Source organism: Coregonus clupeaformis, unplaced genomic scaffold, assembly GCF_020615455.1.
Source record: "Coregonus clupeaformis isolate EN_2021a unplaced genomic scaffold, ASM2061545v1 scaf0551, whole genome shotgun sequence".
Taxonomy (NCBI): domain Eukaryota; kingdom Metazoa; phylum Chordata; class Actinopteri; order Salmoniformes; family Salmonidae; genus Coregonus; species Coregonus clupeaformis.
Genome location: NW_025534006.1, coordinates 18,275 through 41,960, shown reverse-complemented (window position 1 = coordinate 41,960; position 23,686 = coordinate 18,275). Strand labels below are relative to the sequence as shown.

General features: G+C 43.4%; 1 pseudogene; it reads left to right on the top strand.

Annotated features, from left to right (window-relative positions):
• Positions 1–11,409, top strand: part of LOC123485055 — a 152,226-nt pseudogene extending 140,817 nt beyond the window's left edge.
• Positions 11,410–23,686: the final 12,277 nt, after the last annotated feature.

Here is a 23,686-nt window from a genome sequence, read left to right as displayed (position 1 = left end):
ATAATTTTCTGGAATTTTCCAAGCTGTTTAAAGGCACTGTCAACTTAGTGTATGTAAACTTCTGACCCACTGGAATTGTGATACAGTGAATTATAAGTGAAATAATCTATTCAAGAAGAGTTAAATGTATCTTCCAATGAAACTGATTGAGATCAAATGATTGGCATGCAGTGGTAAAATGCGAATAATTGTCATTCACGATGGACAGTGAGAATGGCCTACTTTGAAATTAGATATGCCTAACTTGGTGTTTGAGGGTATTAAAAATAGAAAATGTTCTTGAGGCAAGATGTGTGGGCATATAGGCAGACGTTGCAATTGGAGGATGCATTTTCTGCACCTATTCTATAATGATATATCTGTCGGTACAAACTGATTGAGAAATGATGTCATTTAATTCTTATTTTTGCGCTCCCTCTCCTAAAGAAAATAGCACTACCCCAATGCTCCTCGGCTATAGAAGGTTGTAGTGCAGCCTCTGAATGTCAGAGACAAACCAAAGATATCCCATATGCAACGGACTCACGTCTTTCCCCGGCATTTTACAGCTTGTTTCTAGCATAAAGCATTGCGGACTAAATCGTTGTATATAATTGGGTTCATTTAATATGTATTAAAATCAATTATATCAGTAGCAAGCTTTGGACCCCAGGAAGAGTAGCTGCTGCCTTGGCAGCAGCTAATGGGTATCCGGAATACTTTTTTTCTAAATACCTCGACATCAGTAGGTGCACAGATATTGAATTTTGGGGACAAATTGACTCGCCTCCTGAAGTGCCACCGTACACAACACAGTCATTGGTTAGGCAGCACAAAAGGGTTTATTTATATCAGTAAAAGCAGGGCAGGCCAGGGCTCATGATTGGGCTAGCCTATCCATTGCAGTGTGTAATGCAGTGTAGCCTAGTTTTATATACCATCCCAGCAGCACAAACACTTGGGAAGGCAGTACATTTTCTTATAAATATAACTTTGCTCTGTGCTTCTCCGAGCATGCACTTCGTATAGCCTAGGCCTATAGCTTGTGTCAAACTCATTACACGGAGCGCCGAGTTTCTGCAGGTTTTCGCTCCTCCCTTGTACTTGATTGATTAATTAAGGTCACTAATTAGTAAGGAACTCCCCACACCTGGTTGTCTCGGGCTTCATTGAAGTAAAAACCAAAAACTTGCGGACACTAGGCCCTCCATCGCACTCAACTCTTACCCTACGAGGTCCGGAGCCTGCTGGTTTTCTGTTCTACCTGATAATTAATTGCACACACCTGGTGTCCCAGGTCTAAATCAGTCCCTGATTAGAGGGGAACAATTAAAAAATGCAGTGGAACTGGCTTCGAGGTCCAGAGTTGAGTTTGAGGGGTATAGGCTATGAATCATTTTATTGAGACCACACTAGGCACACTTGATATTGCGCACCCAGTAGAGAATCAGGGATGAGGGGCATCATCGGGCACAAATGAGATACTATAATAAGCAACAAATTCTCAAACCCTGAGCAATATGACATTTAATTTATTACAAATTACATGACCCTCTCCTGGACTAAATTTGTAAAATACTAAACCCTCCCCCTGACTGAAATTGAAAAAGCACGACCCTCCCCCATTTTCCTCCAGGTAACTATTGTGTAAATTTCGATCGCTCCCTAAATTACTTGAATGTTTTATTTCAACCCAAGTCTCAGTGATACCTCTTGATGCTCTACAATCGAAACTCAGCAAAAAAAGAAACGTCATCTCACTGTCAACTGCGTTTATTTTCAGTAAACTTAAATGTGTAAATATTTGTATGAACATAACAAGATTCAACAACTGAGACATAAACTGAACAAGTTCCACAGACAGAAATGGAATAATGTGTCCCTGAACAAAAGTAACAGTCAGTATCTGGTATGGCCACCAGCTGCATTTAAGTACTGCAGTGCATCTCCTCCTCATGGACTGCACCAGATTTGCCAGTTCTTGCTGTGAGATGTTACCCCACTCTTCCACCAAGGCACCTGCAAATTCCCGGACATTTCTGGGGGGAATGGCCCTAGCCCTTACCCTCTGATCCAACAGGTCCCAGATGTGCTCAATAGGATTGAGATCCAGGCTCTTTGCTGGCCATGGCAGAACACTGAAATATTTACTAAATATACTAAAGTAAAAAATAAAATAAAAAGTAACACAATAAAATAACAATAACGAGGCTATATACAGGGGGTACCGGTACCGAGTCAATGTGCGGGGGTACAGGTTAGTCAAGGTAATTTGTACATGTAGGTAGGGGTAAAGTGACTATGCATAGATAATAAACAGCGAGTAGCGGGGGTGGGGGGGTGTCAATGTAAATAGTACGGGTGGCCATTTGATTAATTGTTCAACAGTCTTATGGCTTGGGGGTAGAAGCTGTTAAGGAGCCTTTTGGACCTAGACTTGGTGCTCCGGTACTGCTTGCCGTGCGGTAGCAGAGAGAACAGTCTATGACTTGGGTAACTGGAGTCTTTGACAATTTTTTTGGCCTTCCTCTGACACCGCCTAGTATATAGGTCCTGGATGGCAGGAAGCTTGGCCCCAGTGATGTACTGGGCCGTACGCACTACTCTCTGTAGAGCCTTACGGTCGGATGCCGAGCAGTTGCCATACCCAGGCAGTGATGCAACCGTTCAGGATGCTCTCGATGGTGCAGCTGTATAATTTTTTGAGGATCTGGGGACCTATGCCAAATATTTTCAGTCTCCTGAGGGGAAAAGGTGTTGTCATGCCCTCTTCACGACTGTCTTGGTGTGTTTGGACCATGATAGTTTGTTGGTGATGTGGACACCAAGGAACTTGAAACTCTCGACCCGCTCCACTACAGCACCAGTTCAGCCCTCCTTTTCATGTAGTCCACGATCAGCTCCTTTGTCTTGCTCACATTGAGGGAGAGGTTGTTGTCCTGGCACCACACTGCCAGGTCTTTGACCTCTTCCCTATAGGCTGTCTCATCGTTGTCGGTGATCAGGCCTACCACTGTTGTGTCATCAGCAAACGTCATGATGGTGTTGGAGTCGTGCTTGGCCATGCAGTCGTGGGTGAAAAGGGAGTACAGGAGGGGACTAAGCATGCACCCCTGAGGGGCCCCAGTGTTGAGGATCAGCGTGGCAGATGTGTTGTTGCCTACCCTTACCACCTGGGGGTGGCCCGTCAGGAAGTCCAGGATCCAGTTGCAGAGGGAGGTGTTTAGTCCCAGGGTCATAAGCTTAGTGATGAGCTTTGAGGGCACTATGGTGTTGGACGCTGAGCTGATGGTGTTGAACTTACCCAGAAAGACTGTAATTGCTGCCAAAGGTGCTTCTACGAAGTATTGACTCAGGGGTGTGAATACTTAAGTAAATTAGATATTTCTGTATTTCATTTTCAATATATTTGCAAAAATGTCTAAAAACATGTTTCCACTTTGTCTTTATGGGGTATTGTGTGTAGATGGGTAAGAAAAAGTCAATTTAATCCATTTTGAATTCAGGCTATAACAATAAGTCAAGGGGTATAAATACTTTCTGAAGGCACTGTAAGTGCGATCTTGAGCAGTGTACTGACACACAATGGAAAAGTTATCTCTTTAAAGGGATAGTTCACTCTGAAAACAACATTTGCATACTGTACCTTGGAATTGTCCCAAAGTCGAGCTGTCTATATTTCACCATTCCACAACATCGTTAGCCATCAGCAATCAGGATTACCAAAAGCACCGTAGTATCCCAGCTAAATAATCAGTTGATGTCTAGCTTATCCTACATCCCTGATTCTCAAGACCATCCATTTGGCCATCAACACTGCAGATGGCTAGCTGATTCTATGGTGCACATGCAGTAGAATATAAAAACAGCTAGACTCTGATACACTTCTAAGGTATGTACAGTAGTAGGTCAGTTGGGCGTTTATGGAGCTAATTGAATCTGTATGTTTCATTAACTATCGGTTTTAAGCATCTCAGAGAAGGGTTAGACGTGAGTCAAAGGTGAAAACCTCTGCTTGCGTTGTTTGTGTTTCACTGCTTTTGTTTTTATTTGTTTTGGAGCCATTTTATCACCTGCCGTAATAGCACTTCACACTCCAGAAACGACACATTCTCAACTTTGGCTCCTCGCGCAACCCATCCCCAATTAGAGAAACACAGAACAGACTCCAGGTTACGTATAGCTTTAGCTTGGTTACATAATGCACAGCCTTTATGGATATAATCGCTCAGTGTTTCTCTCATGCAGTGCTATGAAAGCGTCAAGCGGGGGTCTTCTACGTACCAAAACACAGCTGCTTCTGAGAGCGAGGTTTCAAAACCCACCAGGCTGACAATCTGTCACTCACTTTGACACATCTCTCTCTCCATCATCTTCCCCCAGCCTCCCCCTTACAATCTGCTCCCTGCACATTCTTTCTCACACTCTATTTCTGTCACTTTTTGTCCCCAGCTTTCTGCCACATTCTATTTCATTTTATTTTCTCTAGTTCTCTTGCTTGTCTCTTTTCTGTCCTATTCCTCTCTCTCTCTCTCTTTTCCATTGCCTGGCAGTTTCTTACTAAAGTTATATTTTCTCTCTCTTTGTCTCTCTCTCTCTCCCTCTCGAGCATGAATACTTCCAGCTGTCCCCCCCCCCCCTCCCTCTCCTCCTTTCCTCCTGTCCTCTCTCAACCATATGTGTGTTTACCTTTTAGAAGACCTGAGAGTCCTTAATGTGTGAGTGTGAGTGTGTGTTCCTGTTCTTCACACATTAGTTATATTATGCCTCTGTTCAGCAGAGACCATTCTGAACCCACACTTTGCCTAAAGATAGTGTGACAACAGAGAAAAATAAACATGGAACAACACTTATTAATATTATATAAACATTGAGAGGAGGTTATTGTTGTTGCTTTGAGTAGCTTCAATTATCCTGCAGCACCACATATCTTTATATAACACACCTATATTTTACTAACATTTTTGATGTAACTCTACCACTACACAGGTGCGGACAACTCCAATTAATGGTCACATGTTACATTAAAGCAAAGCTCTCAAACATTTTTGTCTCACCTCTTTATCAGAGGTGTCATACGACATTGGATCATAAAATAATTCATTTGACCCTTTTTAAATGTATTTTCTTTCAACACTGTGTTGAGGCAATGCATTAGCCTCAACTGGCAGTATACTGTTTGCCTGCATGCTCTGCCTCCTGTGCGCCATCTAGCAGCACACCAGTCTCCCCCATGCCATGATTGTGGGTATTAATTTCACTGTGACCATGCCACAATATGTCACGCATACGGCCCAATTGAGTCATCCACCCCAGCCCCAAACGTGTTGTGACAGGTTGTGCGTGGGGTTGGAGATCTGTGTACCTCCGCTGTGCATTTCCCCACTGTGACGCTTGACTCATAGCTCCTCGGCCATGTGGAACCCTTCAATAGTCATAGGGGCCCCCAAGGGTCCTGGTCAGAGGCCCCAGATGAGTCACAGGACTGGGAGCTGGGAGCCACAGGGAGGCTGGGGGAAGCCACACAGAGATATGGGCATCCTGACCTGTATTATTCATAAAACCCCATGCTGCCACACTGCCTCGGCTCACTCTGACACACTGGCCTAGGACAGATGGGATAAACGAAGCACAGCCATACCAACGCCATAGAATACAATGGATATAGCACTTGAATGGGTAGAACTCGCGATTTCAAAGCAGCACGTCTGACTTATTCTGTGAATTTAACATTATCGACAGGAGAATGTGATAGTACAGTATATTGCATCTCTCTATAGCGGAATGGCACCCAGTATTCTACTCACTGATGTAGAGCAAATGGTCCAATGGATAGTGATAGAGAGCTTTGCAGTGCTCGAAAACCCTTTACTTCCTGATAGCGCTGGGAGAGAGACAGGGAGCAGACACTTCTCCGGTAACTTTGTGACCTACATATAACTTTCCATCAACGCCAGGCAAAGAGACACTCGTGTCGGCAGCTCCTTCAAGACCAAAGAACCGAGCCTTGTTTGATGCTAATTCTGCCCCATCTTCTCTCTGTTTGTATTAAGGCTGTCAAAGAAAAACGGTAATGGTTACAAGTACCCTTTAGAGTTACTAGCAAAGTGCCAGGAGCTTCAAGGCTGATGCCTATGCTCCTCTATTGACACATCGAGATTTTCCCGTTTGTGCTTTTGTTACTTTTATAGATTCATGATGAGTTTGTGCTTGAAGCTGCAGTGGAGCTTTGCTACTCATTTCTTCAGCCTACAGTGTGTGTGTGCACTGCATACCTGTTCTCCACATATATACCTAAAGGCACACACACACACTTGACCTAAGAGCATTTTTAAAAAATGTGCTGTGTTCTGCATGTACTGTAGATTAATGTGAGTTATTATTCACATCTCCCTTTCCCTTATAAATTCATTAATATCTTTCTTTCAAATGGTATTGGTATGCTGCCTGCATTTACCCTCACAGACTCCAGTTTAAGGCCCAGCAATATTTTTCTTATTCAGACAGAATAATGTATTGGCAACCTGTTTGAACAAAACCCATTTTAAAAAGTTATGAAGTGTAAGACACTGCTGTCATTAAACATTTTGTACGAGATGTTTAATTCCGCTAAACGCCTAATTGTAAATTCCCTCAGTGAAATTCCCTTCTATTCAAGTGCCTTCACTCTGTTAAAGCTGAAGCATGTGGCAGCTCTTTGTAATTTCATCGAAAGAGAAAAACCCTTGACAAGTCTCTCTTAGGCCCAATCATTTCAACCCCCCATCCTCCTCCTCATCATCATCATCTTCAACATTCCATCACCACCATTACGTCTAATCTGGCACTATCATTGCCCATTACTGCCTAACCTGAGCTCTCATTACGGGATAAAATTAGCCTGTTTGGAACACCTGCATTTCCCCTCCCAGTGCGGGCCAATTCCCCTCCCCAGACTTATCAATTTCACAGAGACTATCATTAAGGTTGGAGAAGGGCCTGACACCACAGATGGCAGCAGCCTTTGTAATTGAGCTCTGATTGCGAGAGAGGTGGCAAGTATCACTCCTCCTGTCGAATCTCAGATGCCATTAGGCAAATATAGTGGCAGGGTCACACCATCCAAGGGCGTTTTCATAGTGTTTTGTCACAACAACCTTGAGATTTTGAGGTGCTTAGTTGTGGCAGTTCAGATGTTTTCCCAAACAACCATTTGAATCAAAGAGTGATGTATTCTACGAGCTGGTTGGTCGAGTTGGTTATTTTTGGTTAAGTTCATCGCAGGTGCACTCACCCTGATCCATGCATTTGAAAGCACAGCCAGTGTGAATGACATCAGACCTCTGCCAGTGCACCCATCAATATTTAAAGCCCAAACTCATTTTGGAGTTGATTTCTCACTGACTGGGAAGCTCTTGCCCTCTGCCACTCTTTGCAGTTGGAGACGAAAGCTGAGGTCTTGGCAATAATACTTTATTGATTCATTAACAGAGAGGGAGGCAAGCCAAGAGGCTAGTTCTAACACCTCTGCAATGCTGCATCCCACATAGTAGAGCTCCTGTAAACACAACCAGTCTATTCCAGCTGCTGCCTGCTTGACCTTATATAAATTATAGTCTCTTCTAGGTCTCTGGTTTCATTACACTAAAGACCATTTTGTTCTCTCTCTCTTTTTCTGTGAAGGTGTCCGACGGCCTCCCGAGATGGAGAAGACCAACCACAGTGTCCACTACACCCTGCTGATCGCCTGTGTGCTGGTGGCCTTTGTCCTTGGAGCCTTCCTCTCAGGCTTTCTGGTCTCCTGCTACTGCAACCACACCGGCCACAAGACCAAGAGGCTGGCCAAGGACCCGGAGGCCCCCATCCCTCACGCCCTGTCCCTACGCAGCTTGGCCAAGCTCAATGGCCTGCTGGACAGCCAGAACAAGGAGGATAAGATGGAGGTGTCCTCGCCCAAGCTCTACAACTCCTTCTTCCAGAACGGGAAGGAGCATCATCAAGGAGCACCCAGACGGAACGGTGGTCACCACCCAGGGATGACCATGGGAGACCTGGTCCACCCCATCACCTACACCACTCTTCGGAGCTCTCGGGTCTGCCCACCCCAGACTCCACCCCTGAACTGCCCATCAAGAACATGAAGGCTTTCAAGAACCAGTGGGAGAAGAACCAGAACTGCAACAATGCCAAGGAGCCCAAGTCCCACAACATTGGACAAGGCTCCAGGCCCAGCTCAGGCCTGCTCCACCAGCAGATCTACCCCTACTCTCACAGCTTCTCCAATGGGCAAGCTCTGGCTAATGGGCATGCCCTGGTTGGTGGACCCCAGCTCCTGGAGGAACGCAAGATCCACAATGCCGAGCGCATGTTGGTCCAGCAGCCTTACCCCTGCTACCCGCAGAAGGTGATGGAGGTCACGTCGCTGGACGAGCTGCTCAAACACATCCACGAGGCCAACACCAGCAAGAACGCCCAGGTCATGACCTCATCCGGCCTGTCAGCCAGTGGCGGGTGCCATGGGGGTCAACTAGCCTTTTCCAACCGCGTCCAGCCGCACATCCCCGAGACGGAGTCAGCACCTTACTACAGCTCATCCACCCTGCCCCGAGACAGCCTGACCCGCCGCATGGATGTACCTCCGGACATGCCCCCTCACCACCAGTCCACCCTGGAGCGGAGGCACTCTTCCCAGAGACACTCACTGATTACCGCTGCCACTAAGATTGCCAACGGAGGGGGTGGTGGAGGGATGGTCCACCGGCAGCAAAGCTTCAGCCAGCGTAACGGCCACCAGCACCAACCGCCCCCTATGCTGGCTCGAATGAACTCCACCGGCAGCGCCCTGCGAGATCCACTACCCGCTCATCCCCAATGGGTACCTGACGCGCCAGCAGAGCTACAACGGAGAGCAGCAGGAGGATACCGGAGGATACCTCCACCGGGGGCCATAGTCCGCCGGACCACTTCCCTCAAACCCGACGTCCCTCCCAAACCCCTCTTCATCCCCGCCTCCTCTCCCGTCAACCAACAGGGAAACTTCAACTACTGAGGAGAAAGAGGAGAGGAGGAGAACAGGACAAGAGTGCCTCGTCCTCTCCTCTCAATGAGTGAAAAGTGAAAGACCTTCATGAAAAGGCGTGCCCTGGATTATGCGGCAGCCGTGTTGCTGTCGACAAACCTCAAACAAACTTGTTATTTCCCCCTTTTTGTCCAATGAATATCTTTGTACCATATTGGTATTGCTCAGCTACTTGCTTATAGAAGGTGAGGGACTGGGGTTGGTGAAACGTGACCCCGTTATATTATGCTGCCAATGTCCTCAGTGTGGATTTACAATGCAACTTAGTTATGGAAGGGTTTGGCATCTGACATTTTAAGATTGAATCTAGAGCTTCTTGCGATGCCTATGAAACTTGCTTTTGCTTACCTTTTCTTATATAGTGTTGACAAACAGTCCTGATCCCCCTAACGTGTTTATATATATGCATGTGTGTGTATATATATGAGTGTTTATATCTACACCGTATATGTATACATATACATATGCAGTATATGTATCCTGTGGAGCGACCTCAACAAAACTCCTTTAAAGGTAGCTCTGTCTTTTTGCCTTACTTTGAAACTGAACCCATTCTGTTGAAATACATTACTGGTTGGTGTTTGGCATCTCAAAAATAAGTTCCCCAAATGAGGCAAGGACCTGCCTGCCCCTGTTTCAGCATGGTTAGTATGTGGACTGGGTGAATACAGAATCATTTACCATATTAACACGTTCATGGTGAATTTACTACTCACATTCAAAAAGAGAGCCAAGCTGGTGGATACTGACAAGCAAAGGAAACTACTCAAAGCAACTATGCTAGGCGTTTCTCTTTTTTGGAAAATGGAGACCCTACTATCCTGCCAAGTCCTGAGAAACAGATGAAAGGCATTAATACAGCTGGTCTATGAACTAGGGTCTACAACAATTCCTAAATAATGTTTTTATCACATTGGTGCTTAGTTGATCCTCATGAATTATAATACAATTATCATATATCATACCCAAAGAGGACCAGACACTCAACCCCCAAAGAATCGGGATCAAAATCAGACAATGCCATCCCCCCCCAAAAAACACTCTTAACATGGTACTTACTGCAGTTATTATAATTATTAACTTTGTGGCTATTGGTTGTAAATAAAGGAATAATACTAGCCAAATGTTAATTGTATGTGTAAATGTGTGCCTTATTTAATATAGTATGTGGTATGGGGTGTAGGGGTAAATGCAAGGCGCCAAGATGCTATATAATAGGTGTTATTTTTTTTTTAATGGTCGTCGGTATGTGTCATATCTATTGTAGATTTGTATTTCTAACTAGGGTTTTTAATATCCCTGAACTGTGAGCCTGCCAGCACTGGCATAGTGACTTCCACAGCTTCAGGCTGCATATTTTCATGTGTATTCACTGGGTTTGCTTTTTCCCTGATTGCTAACTTTACCTTTTGATTGTTTGATGGATAGCAGGCTACTCAATAGATTAAAAGGGGGGGGACATCAGTCCCTCAGATGTTAAGATTATTCGGGCTCTCTGATACTCCCAACATATCACTTGGTCTCAACCTCAACACCACAGGTAGCGGAAAAGGGACGCCCTGATCCGATGAGCATAGACTGGAAGGGATCGGAAGTCTCGGCGCCGGCCGTGTCCTTGGATCAACGCTCTCGGAGCATTGGGAAGAGTCGCCCGGGGTGCCAGTGTTCCCCGGAGCGTCCGCCGGGCGTTCTCCTCAGGGAGAGAGAGGGAAAGCAGTCAGATCGGCCTCAGAAATACTACTCCCTCTGGAACTCTCTGCTGATGCACTTTCTGGTCTACTTCATGGGTTGCTGGTTTCATGGTCAATTCTTTGAGAGAGAAAAAACACTATTACTGTATCTGAAAATAGTATTTATGCCCTAGATTCCTGAAGCTGGTCTGACCTCAAGTTTACCATTCCCACTTGAATTCACCTTGGGCTGACCGATAGATACATGAGCCTGAACTACAACATGAGTTATAGATGGCTACATTCTTGCGTTTTAGGCAAACTTGTTGTTTGGATGCAACACACGCATAAGTAGAATCCTCACAGACCATATGGATCACTCCCATTACACATGAAACCAGTATTTGATTTTGAATGTGACCATATCTCATAACAGGAAAAGGGCAGCTACGGTACTTATTGGTGAGTTGAAGTGAAGGTTATTTGAGTTTGCATTGAGATTGTATGGGAAAGGGAATGGTCTGTTTTACTTCTAATAGCTATCAGTATTGCACAGAGTGTAAATACATTATCTTGGGGGGGTGGGCTCTCGTTGATTCAGTATGTTTTCTTTCTCTGGGCTGAAGCTCCTGGGCTCTTATGAATTTGGTCTCACAGAATACCATTGTATGTCTCTTATAATAGAAATAAATGAAAATACATTGCAAGTGTGTTATTGACTCTGGTGTGTCACATTATTCTTACATAGAAGTTACCTGTGTTTTATTACACAAGTATTTAACAACTTTATAAACCATTGTCAAGAGTAGGGTTGAATAGCAGGAACAGGGTTACTGAGATTTCCCGCCTAAACCCACTCCCTTTTCCCCGGGATATATAAATGCGAGAAAGCAGTAAATTATAATATATTATTTCTATGAACACCATGACGTGAAATGGAACAGTTAAATTATATCTGGCTAAATCTGGCTTCTCTACGGCCTTGTCTCTGCTATCTGCATAATCAATCATCAACGCTCAGGGTGGGGACAGAGCGCATCTCAGTAGGCTATGGAGCGCAGTCTACAATGCATCATCTTATCATGGTAACTTTTTTTCTTGTGATAGGTAGGTCTACATTTGCTGCAGCATAGCCTATGCTACAGTAGGATAATATAAGGACTGAATGTGTGTCTAATTTACATATCTCCATCTTTCGGTGTTCACCTTACTTTTTAATTGTAAAGATTATTCATTTTTTTGAGTTTTTAAACAGCCTATCACTCGAATATAATTGCTTTAAATCAGTGGATACTTGAGCACTCCGTGTTTTTCGCCCTCCATCAATTTCATTCAAATTGCATCCCAAATAGATCATCCTGTTCAAGATGTATATATACCCCTACTGAACAAAAATATAAACGCAACATGCAACAATTTCTAAGATTTTACTGAGTTACAGTTCATATAAGGAAATCAGTCAATTGAAATAAATTCATTAGGCCCTAATCTATGGATTTCACATGACTGGGAATACAGATATGCATCTGTTGGTCGCAGATACCTTAAAAAAAAAGTATGGGCGTGGATCAGAAAACCAGTCAGTATCTGGTGTGACCACCATTTGCAGCGCGACACATCTCCTTCGTATAGAGTTGATCAGGCTGTTGATTGTGGCCTGTGGAATGTTGTCCCACTCCTCTTCAATGGCTGTGCGAAGTTGCTGGATATCGGCTGGCGCTGGAACATGCTGTCGTACACGTCGATCCAGAGCTTCCCAAACATGCTCAATGGGTGACATGTCTGGTGAGTATGCAGGCCGTGGAAGAACTGGGACATTTTCAGCTTCCAGGAATTGTGTACAGATCCTTGAGACATTGGGGCCGTGTATTATCATGCTGAATTATCATGCTGAAACATGATATCATGCTGAAACATGAGGTGATGGCGGCGGATGAATGGCACAACAATGGGCCTCAGGATCTCGTCACGGTATCTCAGTGCATTCAAATTGCCATCGATAAAATGCAATTGTGTTCGTTGTTCATAGCTTATGCCTGCCCATACAATAACTCCACCGCCACCATGGGGCACTCTGTTCACAACGTTGACATCAGCAAACCGCTCGCCCACACAATGCCATACACGTGGTCTGTGGTTGTGATGCCGGTTGGACATACTGACAAATTCTCTAAAACAACGTTGGAGGTGGCTTATGGTAGAGAAATTAACATTAAATTCTCTGGCAACAGCTCTGGTGGACATTCCTGCAGTCAGCATGCCATTTGCACACTCCCGCAAAGCTTGAGACATCTGTGGCATTGTGTTGTGTGACAAAACTGCACATTTTAGAGTGGCCTTTTATTGTCCCCAGCACAAGGTGCTCACTAACAGGGATGTAAACAAATTTGTGCCGAACATTTTTGAGAAATAAGCTTTTGTGTTTATGGAAAATTTCTGGGATCTTTCACTTCAGCTCATGAAACATGGGACCAACACTTTACATGTTGCGTTTATATTTTTGTTCAGTGTATGTTATAGATAGATGGATAGATATATAGATAGATAGATGTCCTAGCCTACCCTTTTCAGGTAATAAATGTCATACAGTATAACCTTTTAGCTTATGAATGATGGGTTATGCATATGTTTCAAATTTATATCCTCTTGCTCAATACGCACCTGTGCTCCGCTGGCCTCTATCCTTAAAAAACACTCCTTAGCTCTTGGAGTCCCAGGAAAAGCTAGACTAGAATAGCTTGTTTTTTTATAGTAATAGACTATTTGAAGAAGAATGCAAGCTCTTGTTTGCTGAATGTTAAATGCAGCAGCCAATAGAAAGAAAAGAAGAGAGAACGCGTGATGGTGGTAGGCTATAGCAGTTATTTATTCACCATCCAATCTGGAAGAGAAGTGAAAGAACGCCATCTGTATCCTATTCTAGTCCTATATTATTCAAGCATGTCATTAAAATGATGACGATAAGGACAAAGAAACATATTTCATTTAACTGTTGAAAGCAATGAAGCAACAATAGAGAGAAAGAGGAGGTAGGCTAATACACACGTTGCGTCTGCCTACTAATTATAAAAATGTAAAATAGGCCCTATTATATTTCAAAATTAAAATCAAACTCGCTAGCCTATAATTGTAACTTTGTAGGCCGCATGTACTGCACCAGCATCGCATGTTCTCTCCAATCTTCATGGTTTGAACAAGGTGCGTATTCCAGTCCGTATAATACAATACAGTACAGTAATACAGTCCACACACAAAGAGTAGCTTACTGGAGCGTGTTTCATTTATTTACCCAAGACAGAATAGCTACATCTATGGGCTTTTATGTTTTTCTGTCGTTCGTAATGTGAGGTAACCTATATATTTTATTTTACCTTTATTTAAGCATGGAGTCACCATAGGTTATGTATTGGATGACTGCACAATCACTTGGGCTTCTTTGGGCTTGGGCTCATAAAATGTCTTTAATGTAGGGCTCATAAAATGTCCCTAGTGTATGGTTCATCAGGCAGCATCCGGCTTGAATTTTCATGCCGATCAAAGTTCAAATCAAATCCAGACATACAGTATTTGTATGCTTTAGAACAGGACTGCCCAACCCTGTTCCTGGAGAGCCACCGTCCTGTAGGTTTTTGCGCCAACCCTAATCTAGCACACCTGATTCTAATAGCAGGTTGATAAGATGAATCAGGTTAGTAACACCTGGGGTTGGAGCGAAAACCTACAGGAGGGTAGCTCTCCAGGAACAGGGTTGGGCAACCCTGCTTTAGAATGACACTTCCTGTTTGGCGGGAAATACCAGGTTACCCAGGAGAAAAGTTATTTATTCTAGGGATGGAACATTGTAAAATACCGGGAAAATATTCAACCCTAGTCAAGAGGACTGTTTACATGTGTTGATGTGACCTGGGATTGACCTCTTGGCTGTAACCTTCTCCATGTTGTTGATGAGGTACAATAAGGCTGTGCTGCAATTGCTTGACTTTGGCTCCTCCTGACAAGCCTGTATTGATTAGCGTATATAATTATCCTCAGTGCCTATTGGGTAATCATGACTGCATTAGCGTGGGGGGAGTGAGGTGTGGGTACGGAGTCAAAAGTCCCCACTCACACAGAGGTGAGGCGTTTATTTATTTAATAGGAGTCTACTGCTGTGGTCAAATAAGTAGACGGCCCTTGAAATAACTTATGATGGCTTTTTGTCTTATCAGAGACGTATCACTTAAACCACTTTGCACCTTAATGAAAGAGCAGTCCTTTCAAATGTATAAACATTTTGGTGCTTTTAACTGCAAAGATTTTACTTTGGGAAACTAAAGAGTATATTCAATTGCAGTTTATTACGCAGAAAGCTAGTTTATCTGACACAAAGCAGGCCTACACCTGTGTGACTTGAATTCATATGGGAAGACAGTTTTTTTGTGTGTCTAGTCTTTGAATTGAGGTGTATGAGAAAGCCCTCTGGCCTCAAATAAAGGAATTTCATCCCTGGAAGTTCATGTGAAACAAATTCGATCAGAACACCACCTACACTTTTTCTTCTGATCAGAAAAATCTAATTCCCTGAAATAAGTCACTGTCTGGCAAATTCCAGAACTAGATTGGTCCTTCAGCTTTCTACATCGAAGAAAAACTAATAGAATACTGATGTAAGAAAACACCACATATGATTGACAGAAAAATACATTTTCCAATTACCTTGCATGGTCCCACACCTCCCTTAATCCGCCTGACTGTTGACTTCACAAACCATGTATTTTTCTCCTCCTAAATAGGTTTATATGCTGTCAGCTATTCCATCGTGACCTACCTGCACCCCCCCCCCCGCCGCCTTAAAATGACTTCCTATTCCCAATGTGTCCACCCTAGCGAAAGCACACTGACAGCTGGCATCAGAATTCATTAAATGTCTCCCAATGGAACGTCTGAAAGGCTGGGCAGACGCAGTCGCCATTTTTTACCAGCGAGACCTGTCAGTGAAATAATCACTGTCACTGAAAAGTTGACAGGGTTTTGCCTGCAAAAAAAAGGCGATGCTGAGAACATTGATCCAGGTTTCAGGACACATGTAATGCTGCTTGTCCCTTCCTTGTATTCATACTTTTCCCTCCATCAACCTTTCTTGTGTTTTTCTGTGGCCCTTTCATATAGTCCCATTCATCACTGTCACTGGCCTTAAACAAAGAAGGAGCCCTCACTGCACCTGGCTGTCACTATACAGAACACAGCATTGCTGTTTGACAGTCCATAGAACAAATATGACCACAGAATAAAGAAATACAGTTTAGTCTTTTCCCGCTGGACACAGACGTCAGTTCAACGTCTAGTTTTGTTTTACGTTTGATTGAGTTGTCAACTAATGTGAATGTAGGCTTTACAATATTAACACAGTTTATTTGATTGCACATTATTTGATGAATGATAAATACTGTAAAAGCGCTAACCTCAACGCTGTGCTTTTTCTAGAGAGTAGAATGCAAGGACTTCATTTATGAATACCCCCAAGACTCGATGGAAATGATCTAAGGAAGCTCCTCATTAAATTGGATATTAATTTTAGCTTGTTTTACACCCCACCACCAAGGCTTTCATCTCATTTGGCGTCAGAAACATCTTGCTGAAGTTGACAGTAAAGAAGTTTTCACTTAAAAGTCAGCGGCATACTATCTTCTGTCAGTATGTATCACAAGGGGATGAGGAAACCATGGTTACGTTTTTTTCAAGTCTGTTTTGAATTAACTTTGAAGGGCATTAGTAGTATGTGTCTACATCTGATCAGATAGGGGGGTTATTGAAATGACTACTTTGGTCCAGTACCCTATGATGCTTGTTATTATAGGTTGGTCTTCTGGAGCTCAGTTGTTAGAGCATGGTGCTTGCAACGCCAGGATTGTGGGTTCGATTCCAACGGGGGGCCTGTATAAAAAATGTATGCACTCTGGATAAGAGCGTCTGCTAAATTACTAAAATATAAAATGTCTTCGATGCAAAATGTTCGTCTTTGTAAAGATAGCTTAAACTACATAATTAATCATGTTCCTCTTTGATAAGAATAGTATTTTTTTATTTGCTTGAGAAGAAGAGGGACACATCCTCAAATATCTTGTTTTGGTCTTGCGCTTGAGTATGTGCAATAGATGCTCTCAGAATTGTTTCCTTCAGAAAAATCTAAACATTTATTGACCAGATCATTGCTAAGCTCTGTAGAAGCTATACTCAGTCAAGTACAAATGGATGCCAGAACGATGGAAGCGCTTACAGACATATAAGCCAAAAACTCTCTCTCCACAAAACTAGTGTCCATAACTCAGACTCCTCACTATACAGTATTTGTTTTTACAGTAGGCCCAGTTTGGCCTCGCTCCCAGAGAGGAGTTGGGAAGGACTAGTAGGCCACAAACCACACCGCATTTGGAGCCTTTTAAATGGCCCATAAATACTGGTGGAGAAACACAAAGCTTCAACAGCACATAGAGACAAGCAGCCTCTAGTCTCCCTCCTACTAGGGTGAAAACCATTTAATTTGACTGAAAAATTGTACATTTCTCTTTCATGCTCTCCTTCTTCCTTTATTGCCTTTTCATGAAAGACCCTTTCATGCTGAAAAGAATGTGGGGGGAAATTGCTGTAATAGTATTTCGTCTACACCACATAGATATTATAGGATCCATTCTCTGTTCAAAATTCATTATCACCAACACAAATGTGTTGTGCAAAGGTAATTGACAGGCATACCTATAATGGATTATGGGTGAAATCAGCTAAGCTATAGGTCTCATGGGGTGAGGCTTTTTAAAGAGCTAATACTAACCATATAGTGGCCTCTTATGGCCCCTGTTCAGCATTGATCTGACTCTGGACTCATGCAGGTCTTACAGTAGCTTGCCCAACACAATCACACTAACCTTGTCCTCTCTTACCCTCTGTCCTCCTACCACTGCAAAGCAGTCAACCACGTACCATCAAGTCTCCCTCTGAAATGTATTGGTTTACCAGACCGTTTCTCTGTTTCTGTTTCTGCATGTTTTGTGATTGATTGGATAATTCTCTTCAGGGTTTTCTAAATTGTTTTCCTTTTTTTCTGCCCACAAATCTGACCTCAAGGGCTATTTCAACATTTTCAACTATTGCCTAAAACAAGATCCTATTTCCTGGACATAGAACATACAGTATAATACTGTAAAGACACATTTAAAATGGTCTTGGATAAAATGAGCTTACAGGAAAGTTATTATGTTTAGCTAAGTTCACTGGCTTATTCATTCATCCTTTGTTAGCTAGCCATTGAGAAAGTCACAGACTGTGTGTATGTTGTTCCATGGGGAATGTGAAGCATATGCCCATATCCACAGCGCTACACTCTCTGTTCCGCTTCGTAGCCCATACACTGTGGGGTGAGGAGGCTTGTCGCGCTGGGCTCAGCCACAATAAGGGTTTAGGTCAGTAAAGAGCTATGCGGTATGCTTGGCATGCCTGGCACATCCGGCGCCCGTGGCCCGCAGCACACCCCCAATGCTACAGTTGGCAGAGGGCGGAGGGGACTGGTGCCGGTTCAATCCGGACCGTTACGGCACAGTAGAGGTATCAACTCAGCACTTCTGACACTTTCACCCGGAGACAAGGAGCCACTTGTGCTTGTCCGTTTCCATGAGTCTCCTCTGCCCCTCCCCTCCTTCACCACCCACCCCTCGCCCTTCGTGCCCCCTCCCATTTGTTCCCATGTTCCCTGCCTGTCTCAACCTGTTCACCCTGCACCTGTCCAGACCAGGACATCCCGCTAAAGTTACAACCCCCAACACACACCACTTGCTGGCCTCAGACCTGCCAGAGTATTGTCAGCCAACTGGAAGTCCCCCAGCACAACCAGTCTAAACAGCCTTCATCCAGTCCAGTCCACACTGATACCTATCAAAGAAAAACACACTCATAACATATAACCCCAACCACAGCTGCCCCAGAGGCTACTCCTATATTTAGACTGTGTCCTCAGACAAACCCAAGGCTTTCTGTTGCAGGCGAGAGCGGACCAAAATCGATGATCCCGACACCAATACCACGACATCAACTATCGATGTCTTTAGGGAAAATATGTTGAGCGTCTTGCCTTGCGATGTGGTGAACAACTCCGGGTTTTGACACCTATAATGACACCTGACAGCGTGATTATTGTATGTTTGGTTGGTTCTGTGGTGCCCCATTAAAGCCTCTGTGCTGTGAGGGGCCGGGGAGCGTAAACAGAGAGGTGATCAGAGCCAGAGGAAACCGGAAGTGACAGGTTGAGTGTTCTCATCATGGGCCGTTAGTGGTGGTCACAGCGCGCCCCGTTAGCCTAGTGCTAAACAGAGCCCATTCTCAACTTGGCTCTGAAGATGATAGGTGCAATAAAACAGGCTCTCCCTGTGCACTGAAATGCTGAATGCAGAGATATACGTCCTGCCCAGTTGTGGATGATGAAGTGGAATGGATGATGAAATTGGTTTCCACTTCCAGCTCAGTGGGTAACTTGTCTAGCAGCTATGTGGTTATAGCTCTTCAGGAATACCACACCGTCTGAATTCTTGACATAAAAAAGGAGTGTGTATGTAAAGTTCACATGTATGTAAAGTTCACGCAGTATGTAAATTACAGGTGTATGTAAAGTGCACGTGTATGTAAAGTTCACTGAGTCACGTAAATGGCATATGTGACTTGCAGGATGTAAAGCAAGGGAATTATATCATTATTATCCTAAAAGTTAAGATCTACAACTAACAACGTTGAAAGCTCCTCCACCCATGTGTGGTGATTCTGCGAGACTCAAGGCTGCAAGGAGTGAAGAAAGATGATCAGATCCTGATAAAGCATTCAACCACTGTTCACTTTGTTCCAGTGTCTGATAAAGGCGGTGTGACCTGGAGTCATTGTTGAAATGAACAAGATCAAACAGAACAGGGAGTGTACTGTGACAATAGACCATTTTTCCACTTCCTTACACATCTTCAGGTGTTTGTACATTCTAATTAAATTCCTTAACTCAGCAGTACGTGTACCTAACCTCACTTAACATGCCATACACTCCCTCACTCTGCCTTTCATTACCTCTTTTGCCGCCCACAGCTCATCGGCTGAATCGTCTCAAAGTCGCCCCTATTAAACTGCAGTGATTACTTCTGCCTGGAAGTGGGGCTTCATTTTCCTAGCTTTACAGCCACCCACCTGGTTATGCTGATGCCGGCGCTTTGAGGCCAACCCAACGATGGCTCACCCGGACACTCAATTAGTCCTTTCCACAGAGCTAATGATTCGGAACGTCTTCCCATCCTTCCCTGAGACATCATTCTTTCTTTGTCTTTTTTTCCCCAAACACATTATTTCCTTAAATTGCACAGCCTAAGGATCATTACTGTCTTTGGGAGATTGAGGAGATGACAGTTTGGAGAAATGCTGATTTTATTTTCAGGCAATAACATTTTAGTCTTTGTGATTTGAAATGAGTTGGGCTATTTCCGGATTCTCAACAGTTCCATCAGGTAAAAATCCAGAGAATGAGAAAGGGGAAAGTGAAGACCAGAAGCACGCCTAAGAATTGATCATGAAACCTTAGCTCATAGATTTTTCAACTTGTTTTTGTGAAGAATTAATGTACATTGTCCATCGTGCATAGTGCAAGGCTACTGATAACAAAGAGGTGTGTATCATGTTATTAATAATTTCTCACTTTCACAAAGAAATTCAAACAAAGAAATCCATCACTCATCTGCCAATGGAGATTACATAAAGTAGATTGCCCCCTAAGTACAAGAACACAAAATAAAGATGGGCCACAGAACAAAGGAATCTTTGTGTGATGAAGAATCCTCACCAAAAGTGATTCTGCAGTCTGAGAGGCAGCTAGTTCCTGTCATATTTCATGTTTGTTTTCACACCAAATGTATCTGCGCTCTGCCTTGTTAATTCAAATGATGTGATGCATCATAGAATCCTGTTGTGGCAATCGAAAGGTTGATTACTCGTGGTAATTAACAGCAAAATATATGTTTTAAAAGCGCTTGTGATCCCCTTAATTTACATTGTAAACTGAGCAGGATCAAGTCAAAAGCATCCAGACATTACGAGCTCCACATCACCACTAAAGATGAGTGCAGTGATTTCTACTCAAATGGAAGAGCAGCAGACATGCTGTAATAACTCAGAGAGAGAGAGTGCGAGCGATTGGGACTTTTATATTTTTAGTGGTCTACTCTACAGTTGTATACAGTGAGCCTGCTCTGCTGCAGAGCTACCATGAGCATAGCGGCCACAACTCTCCCAGACAGTCACTTCAGGAAATTAAACACTTGTCAAACTTCCTGTACAGTAATTGCCGGGATATTTTCCAGGCACAAAAGCCACTTTCAGGGCTGCTGTTGTGAATGAATCAAACTTACAGAGCAGCAAAATCCATGTCCGACAGTATCTAGGCAATGGTCAATAAACATTTCGTTTATTTACTGTTTTAAACATGAATGGCGTCTGACTAAATGCTGAAGGTATTTTTTTTGGATTCTGTACATGAGATGTATTACATTATACTGCCCTCTTGTGGATAAAAACGTAGCAACCAGTAATCCAGTTGTGACGTCCTACCATGCCTTTATATGAGCTCTTTGATGGACAACTTAATCTTAACTGCTGCATGAACTGTCAATAATGAATTATCTTTATTTTGACATTCGTGTTCAAGATTCAAGGGTTTACTTCACTTTTCTTCAGTACACATTCAATAGACCACATGTTTACTGACAGATCAACACCATCCAACAACATAGCATATTACTACAATACACACACGTTAAATCAGTCAGACTACTGAGACGTGGAGTTAGGTATGTTACCGAATAGAATATGTTTGTCACACCTAGTCCATTCAGCCCCCAAAGCCACTAAACGTTATTCTAATAAATAGACCTTTCATGAATACATTTAAATGTTATGCGAAACATTTCTCCTTGTCAAACTTGAAAATATGTCTCGAGAGTGTTGTTAAGTGGGACACGCACATTGTAGGTATTATTCTTGGTTCAAAGTCAAACTAATACTTAATAATGTCTGAGCAGCCCCTGACGATTACACTCCTCTCCAAATTAGATTATTGAGGTTGTTCCTGCCGGCAATTAGTCTAAGAAATACAGGGAATAGATTTGTTGAAGTGAGTACAAAGCTATTAATTAATTAAAGCTGGGGAGAACACACAGATGAGTCTACATGGAATGGAGAGGAACTATTGGTGTCAGACAAAGTATGTCTTAGCTGGAAATGCCTCAAGAAAAGGAATGATTGATTTCATTATTATAGTGTCACATCTTCAGGATGCCCAGCCCACATGGGCTTATAAGACACTGCATCTGCAGTAGCAAAGACAATAACCATATACGGTATATGCAAGCATACATACCAGTGGGGGCTCCTCGGAGGAGGAAGGGGAGGGCCATCCTCCTCAGTGAATTTCATAAAAATAAAAATGGTAAAACATTGAAAAAGTTATCCTTTTTAGATAAAACAATACTAAATATAGTCACGTCACCAAATAACTGATTAAAACACACTGTTTTGCAATTAAGGTCTACAGTAGCCTCAACAGCACTCTGTAGGGTAGCACCATGGTGTAGCTGGAGGACAGCTAGCTTCCTTCCTCCTCTTGGTACATTGACTTCAATACAAAATCTAGGAGGCTCTTGGTTCTCACCCCATTCTATAGACTTACACAGTAATTATGACAACTTCCGGAGGACGTCCTCCAACCTATCAGAGCTCTTGCATCATGAACTGACATGTTGTTCACCCAATCAAAGGATCAGAGAATGAATCTAGTACTGAAAGCATAAGCTACAGCTAGCTAGCACTGCAGTGCATAAAATGTGGTGAGTAGTTGACTCAAAGAGAGAGAGAGAGAGAGAGAGAGAGAGAGAGAAAATAGTTTAACAGTTTTCAACAAATTAATTTCTTCAAAAATGAAGGAGAAGCAAGAGCGAGAGAGAGAGAGAGAGAGAGAGAGATTTAGTCTTTTTTTCACTTTCAGTTTCACTTACTTAGCTAGCAAATGCAGCTGACTAGTTTAGTTACTCAAACAGAGGGATGCTATGTTAGCTAGCTGGCTATGACTATCCAACACGACACTGGAACTCTTCCAAATCAAGGTAAGCTTTTGGTTGTATAAATTTTTTGCCTCCGGGGCCCGCTGGTGTAACAGCTTACTGACTATACACTGTAAAGTTACTGCATGATTGTAGCGGGTTTACTAACGCATTAGTTCTATTAGCTATGCTGACTAGGACGTTAATTTTAGCTAATATGGGGACAACGATGTAGGCTGTGTGTAGCGGTTATGACATGGTTTGGGTTGGGAAGGTTTTTTCGCCTGGTCACATAGCCTGGTCACATGTGTTGTTCATTGAAGTCCACAAATGAAGGGAAAAGGTGAGAGGAGGAGAGTGCATAGAGGCGAGAAGGAATGCAACGTGGCTGCTATGAAAGTTAACTGTGTTTATGCATGATCAGGGGTGTATTCATTCCGCCGATTGAAAAACGTTTCTTAAACGGAAGCAAACAAAACGGGAATAAAAATACCTGAATTTGTCCAATAGAAACTCTCGTTTGCAACTGTTGGACTTTGTGGCAAGAGTTTGGGGAAGGCCCTTTGCTGTTCCAGCATGACAATGCCCCTATGCACAAAGCGAGGTCCATACAGAAATGGTTTGTCGAGATCAGTGTGGAAGAACTTGACTGGCCTGCACAGAGCCCTGACCTCAACCCCATCAAACTCCTTTGGGATGAATTGGAATGCCGACTGCGAGCCAGGCCTAATTGCCCAACATCAGTGCCCGACCTCACTAATGCTCTTGTGGCTGAATGTAAGCAAGTCCCCGCAGCAATCTTCCAACATCTAGTGGAAAGCCTTCCCAGAAGAGTGGAGGCTGTTATAGCCGCGAAGAGGGGATCAACTCCATATTAATGCACATGATTT